Source organism: Oncorhynchus keta, chromosome 27 (assembly GCF_023373465.1).
Source record: "Oncorhynchus keta strain PuntledgeMale-10-30-2019 chromosome 27, Oket_V2, whole genome shotgun sequence".
Lineage (NCBI taxonomy): Eukaryota > Metazoa > Chordata > Actinopteri > Salmoniformes > Salmonidae > Oncorhynchus > Oncorhynchus keta.
Window position 1 is genome coordinate 29,906,629 of NC_068447.1, and position 6,345 is coordinate 29,912,973.

At 39.9% G+C, this 6,345-nt stretch overlaps 1 non-coding gene across 1 annotated transcript; it reads right to left on the reverse strand.

The window, feature by feature from the left end:
* Positions 1-5,670: 5,670 nt before the first annotated feature.
* On the reverse strand, positions 5,671-5,743 carry trnaf-gaa (transfer RNA phenylalanine (anticodon GAA)). The gene has a single exon. It is a non-coding gene; the product is annotated as a tRNA-Phe (tRNA).
* Between the last annotated feature and the right edge of the window lie 602 nt (positions 5,744-6,345).

The following is a 6,345-nucleotide window of genomic DNA, read 5'->3' on the forward strand; positions in this document are numbered from 1 at the left end:
CATTGTGTTCCAGGTTCCGCCACTTCGCACAGCCATTGAACAGGAGTGGGACAACATTCCACAGGCCACAATCAACAGCTTGATCAACTCTATGCAAAGAAGATATACTGCACGAGGAAAATAGTGGTCACACCAGATATCAATCAATCAAATTTTATTTATATAGCCCTTCGTACATCAGCTGATATCTCAAAGTGCTGTACAGAAACCCAGCCTAAAACCCCAAACAGCAAGCAATGCAGGTGTAGAAGCACGGTGGCTAGGAAAAACTCCCTAGAAAGGCCAAAACCTAGGAAGAAACCTAGAGAGGAACCAGGCTATGTGGGGTGGCCAGTCCTCTTCTGGCTGTGCCGGGTGGAGATTATAACAGAACATGGCCAAGATGTTCAAATGTTCATAAATGACCAGCATGGTCAAATAATAGTAAGGCAGAACAGTTGAAACTGGAGCAGCAGCATGGCCAGGTGGACTGGGGACAGCAAGGAGTCATCATGTCAGGTAGTCCTGGGGCATGGTCCTAGGGCTCAGGTCAGTTGAAACTGGAGCAGCAGCATGGCCAGGTGGACTGGGGACAGCAAGGAGTCATCATGTTAGGTAGTCCTGGGGCATGGTCCTAGGGCTCAGGTCAGTTGAAACTGGAGCAGCAGCATGGCCAGGTGGACTGGGGACAGCGAGGAGCCATCATGTCAGGTAGTCCTGGGGCATGGTCCTAGGGCTCAGGTCCTCCGAGAGAGAGAAAGAAAGAAGGAGAGAATTAGAGAACGCACACTTAGATTCACACAGGACACCGAATAGGACAGGAGAAGTACTCCAGATATAACAAACTGACCCTAGCCCCCCGACACAAACTACTGCAGCATAAATACTGGAGGCTGAGACAGGAGATATGACTGGTTTACTGATCCACGCCCCTACCTTTTTTTTAAAAGGTATTTGTGACCAACAGATGCATATCTGTATTCCCAGTCATGTGAAATCCATATATTAGGGCCTAATGAATTCATTTCAAATGACTGATTTCCTGATATGAACTGTTAACTCAGTAAAATCTTTGAAATTGTTGCATGTTGCGTTTATATTTTTGTTCAGTGTATATTATGTAGAACAAACCTGCCTCTGACATGTAAAATAACATCATGGCATCATGGAAAATCCTTTTCTCCAAAAAGTACACTTCAGGAATTTATTTTTATTTTTGGAGATCTCTTTCCAATTCTTGGGAGTCATGTCAACTCTTTTCATGACATTTCTATCTGCAATGTTTCGCAACGTTTGCCTACTGAATGTTGGTATCATGGTTTCATGTGCAGTAGCATTGGAAATGTGGTCCTGATACACCATGTAACAAGAAGAGGACATTACTTCATTTTGTTGTATAGAGTAAGCCTAGATGGAACCTCTGTAGTGAAATGCCTTATCACCAGAAGTAATTGTGTACATGTAGCCTTGATTTATGTCCGTTTTTTTGTGAGCTTGATACTCATCTTTATTTACTCCACCAACAAGGCTTAATTATCTTCATATTGAACAGCTTGTGTGTAGCCATTAATGTTGATTGATTTCTTTGTGGGACCTACCAAAACCAGTCCTTGTGAAACATTTTTCTAAGGGTACTGTAAGTGCTATGTATTGGACAAGGACAATGAGAATGTGGGTTAAAATATTTTGAAATGCCAATACCCAGCACAAAATGTCTTCATCAAGTGAAGTAGTACATTTAGTTTTAGGTGTAGGGAAGACGGGCTAGAGAATGGGTTGAATTTGTGTATACAAGTATTGTCTATTAGTCATTTCAGTGAGTGTGAAATCCTGCAGGCATGCTGGACACATTTTGAAATAGAGCATAATCTCATAATATACTATAAACATTTTCATAAATTCTAAGTAATCATGTTGACTGTATTTTCGATTTGAAATCTTATTAATACCAAGTGTAGATGGTGTCATGGACAATAATAAATACTGCATATTTTAACGAACCAGACAACAAAATCATGATACAGTGCCTTCAGAAAGTATTCATACCCTTTGACTTATTCCAGATTTTGTTGTGTTACATCCTGAATTCAATTGATTTTTTTTCTCACCTATCTTCTCACACTACTATTGCACACAGTGAGTCCATGCTATTTATTATGTGATTTGTTAAGCACATTTTTACTCCTGAACTTATTTAGCCTTGCTATAACAAAGAGGTTGAATACTGATTGACTCAATACATTTCAGCTTTTCATTTTTTATTAATTTGTAAACATTTCAAAAAAGATAATTCCACTTTGATATTATAGGGTATTGTGTGGGCCAGTGACAAAATAAAATCTACATTTAGTTCATTTTAAATTCAAGCTGTAACAAAAAAATGTGGAAGAAGTCAAGGGGTGTGAATACTTTCGAAGGCACTGTATCTATCTAGATTAGTCCCATGGAAGAAAGCATCTTATTTTATAATGAAAATGTGCACTGAACAAAAATATAAACACAACATGTAAAGTGTTGTTCCCATGTTTCATGAGCTGAAATAAAAGATCCCGGAAATGTTCCATATGCACAAAAGCTTATTTCTCAACTTTTGTAAACTAATTTGTTTACATCCCTGTTAGTGAGCATTTCTCCTTTGCTAAGACAATACATCCACCTGACAGGTGTGGCATATCAAAAAGCTGATTAAACAGCATGATAATTACACAGGTGCACCTTGTGCTGGGGATAATAAAAGGTCACTAAAATATGCCATTTTGTCACACAACACAATGCCACAGATGTCTCAAGTTTTGATGGAGCGTGCAATTGGCATGCTGACTTCAGGAATGTCCACCAGAGCAGTTGCGAGAGAGAGGTAATGTTCATTTCTCTGTCATAAAACCTCTCCAGCGTAATTTTAGAGAATTTGTCAGTATGTCCAACCGGCCTCACAACCACAGACCACGTGTATGGCATTGTGTGGGTGAACGGTTTGATGTCAAATTTGTGAGTGCCCCATGGTTGCAGTGGGGTTATGGTATGGGCAGGCATAAGCTATGGACAATGAACACAATTGAATTTTATCGATGGCAATGTGAATGCAAAAAGATACCGTGACGAGATCCTGAGGCCCATTGTCGTGCCATTTCTCCACCTCCATCACCTCATGTTTAAGCATGATAATCCACAGCCCCATGTCGCAAGGATCTGTACACAATTCCTTGAAGCTGATATGATCCCAGTTCTTCCATGGCCTACATACTCACCAGATATGTCACCCATAGAGCATGTTTGGGATGCTCTGGATTGATGTGAACGACAGTGTGTTCCAGTTCCAGCTAATATCCAGCAACTTCGCACAGCCATTGAAGAGGAGTGGGACAACATTCCACAGGCCATAATCAACAGCCTGATCAACTCTATGCGAAAAAGATGTGTCGCGCTGCATGAAGCAAATGGTGGTCACACTAGATACTGACTGGTTTTCTGATCCACGCCACCACCTTTTATTTTAAGGTACAGTACAATGAGGGAATAAAGTATTTGATCCCCTGCTGATTTTGTACGTTTGCCCACTGACAAAGAAATGATCTGTCTATATTTTTAATGGTAGGTTTATTTGAACAGTGAGAGACAGAATGACAACAAAAAAATCCAGAAAAACGCATGTCAAAAATGTTATAAATTGATTTGCATTTTAATGAGGGAAATAAGTATTTGATCCCCTCTCAATCAGAAAGATTTCTGGCCCCCAGGTGTCTTTTATACTTTGTTACCTGTATAAAAGACACCTGTCCACAAAAGCAAGCAATCAATCAATCAGATTCCAAACTCTCCACCATGGCCAAGATCATTGAGCTCTCCAAGGATGTCAGGGACAAGATTGTAGACCTACACAAGGCTGGAATGGGCTCAAGACCATCGCCAAGCAGCTTGGTGAGAAGGTGACAACAGTTGGTGCGCAGTGGTTAATGGCGCTGTACTGCAGCGCCAGCTGTGCCACCAGAGACTCTGGGGTCACGCCCAGGCTCTGTTGTGACCGGGAGGTCCGTGGGGCGACTCACAACTGGCCTAGCGTTGTCCTGGTTATAGGGAGGGCTTGGCCGGTAGGGATATTCTTGTCTCATCGCGCACCAGCGACTCCTGTGGCGGGTCGGGCGCAGTGCGCGCTAACCAAGGTTGCCAGGTGCACAGTGTTTCCTCCGACACATTGGTGACACATTGGTGCGGCTGGCTTCCGGGTTGGATGCGCGCTGTGTTAAGAAGCAGTGCGGCTTGGTTGGGTTGTGTATTGGAGGACGCATGACTTTCAACCTTAGTCTCTCCCGAGCCCGTACGGGAGTTGTAGCCAGCTCGGGAGTTGTAGCCACGAGACAAGATAGTAGCTATTAAACAATTGGATACCATGAAAAAGGGGTAAAATAAATAAAAAAATACTTATTTGTTTTTTAAAATATTGGTTCTGAAATAACATCCTATCGGTGAGCCAACTTGCAAATGCAGAGTTTATAAAAAACGTATTTATAAGGAATTCTTATCACTTTACAAAGATGCCATTCCCTCAGGTATTGCTTTATTATTCAGGAACGTGTCAATACCTGACCTTCAGAGCCTACCTTCCATTAACCCTGTTGACTCATCAGTAGGAAAGATTTGTTTATCTTTTGGTTCATTCAACAACAGAGCAATACGAACCTTGTTTCAGCAGGATTTTGTATCTATACCTTATGTCATGCCTTATTGGAATGGTTTGATTGATGATATCTGTTGGAAAAAAGTTTGGATGTTGCTTATTTATTAACACAATTAGGGAAGTTTCCTTTAAAATTGTTCATAAATATTATCCTGCCAACCACTAAATGAAGATGTTTAAAGGAAAACATAAACTCAAATTGTACCTTTTGTAATGAAAACCCAGAAACAGTGTTGCATCTTTTTTGGCATTGTGTTCATGTAAGGAAACTGTGGCAAGACATCAGTAGATTTATAATTGAACACATTTATGAAGATTTTACACTATTGTGGAGAGATGTACTACTTGGATTCTTTACCTACAATAGAAAAAGCTGAAACAATTAATGTAATTAATTTCATTATTCTTTTGGCCAAATCTCACATTCACACATTTAAATTTACAAACGAAACACCACATTTTATTACCTTACACAAATAAATTGAACTATATTTTAAGACAATTAAATACTCTACTAACAAAAAAGCTGTCCGAATTATAAGTGTATGTATGTCCCTTCAGGTCCTTGTGTAATGTGATATTGTACCCCCAAGCCCAATTGTCCTTTGTATACTATTTATATATACTTGTGTTCCAACATGTACTTCCTGTATGGATGTGCTGTTAATTAAACAAATATATAATAATAAAAAATAATAAAAATACAACAAATTTAAATAAATAAATATCCCCGGATTGGTCTATTTAGTTTGCCTCCAAGCGTTCCCGTAAATCTCGCGATGTTGCGTCTCTGGGTTTAGAAACTCTGTGTTCATAACGTCATTGTTCCATCCATATACGGGACGGGTGTTGTGAATATAAAGTGATAACAGAAGGAGAGAGGCAGCCTTTCTATTTAGCTGGCATCAACGCAGGTAGTGCAAAATAAAGTCAAAACACCCATCAGGTAACGTACCGGTGTTTTGCAAAGCATTAAAAGGACAGTTACGCGAGACTGCTACATAGGAAAAATTAACTGCCGAAACCAGGGATCGAACCAGGGACCTTTAGATCTTCAGTCTAACGCTCTCCCAACTGAGCTATTTCGGCCACGATACGGAAACAGAAAACTGGCATGAGTAAATCGACTTTTCTGTTATTATACATTACCGTTACATACCCACTGATTCTGGAAGAGTATACGTTATAAGTGCCCCATGAGCTTAGTTCAACTGTCGTACACCATCAGAACCCAGAATATAAGCTTGTTTTACTTAATTGTTCGTATACAATGTCATTGTAAACAAGCAATGTAAAGCCTCAAAACATGGTTTATGTTGATGTCATGGCTCTGGCTTTGAATTTTAGAGTTGAATACATTTCTCCAGTCCCATGCATCAGCTTTTTACCAAAACAATTGAAGGGTTTTACCAAAACAGTCATCGCTCTGATATTTTTTGAATGGCAGAGTTCCCATTAAACATCGAAAATATGTTTGGTAATGTACCCAGGGGCACAACTTTGGTTTTAGAAGTGTGGGGTCATAATAAAATAATACAAAATTATAACATATTTTTTAGGGGGTAGATCAGCTTTAATATTGCAGATAGATTGAGTATACCACATCAGTCACCAGCTGCATCAATAAGTGCATTGATGATGTCTTCCCAAAAGTGACCATAAGTACATACCCCAACCAGAAGCCATGTATT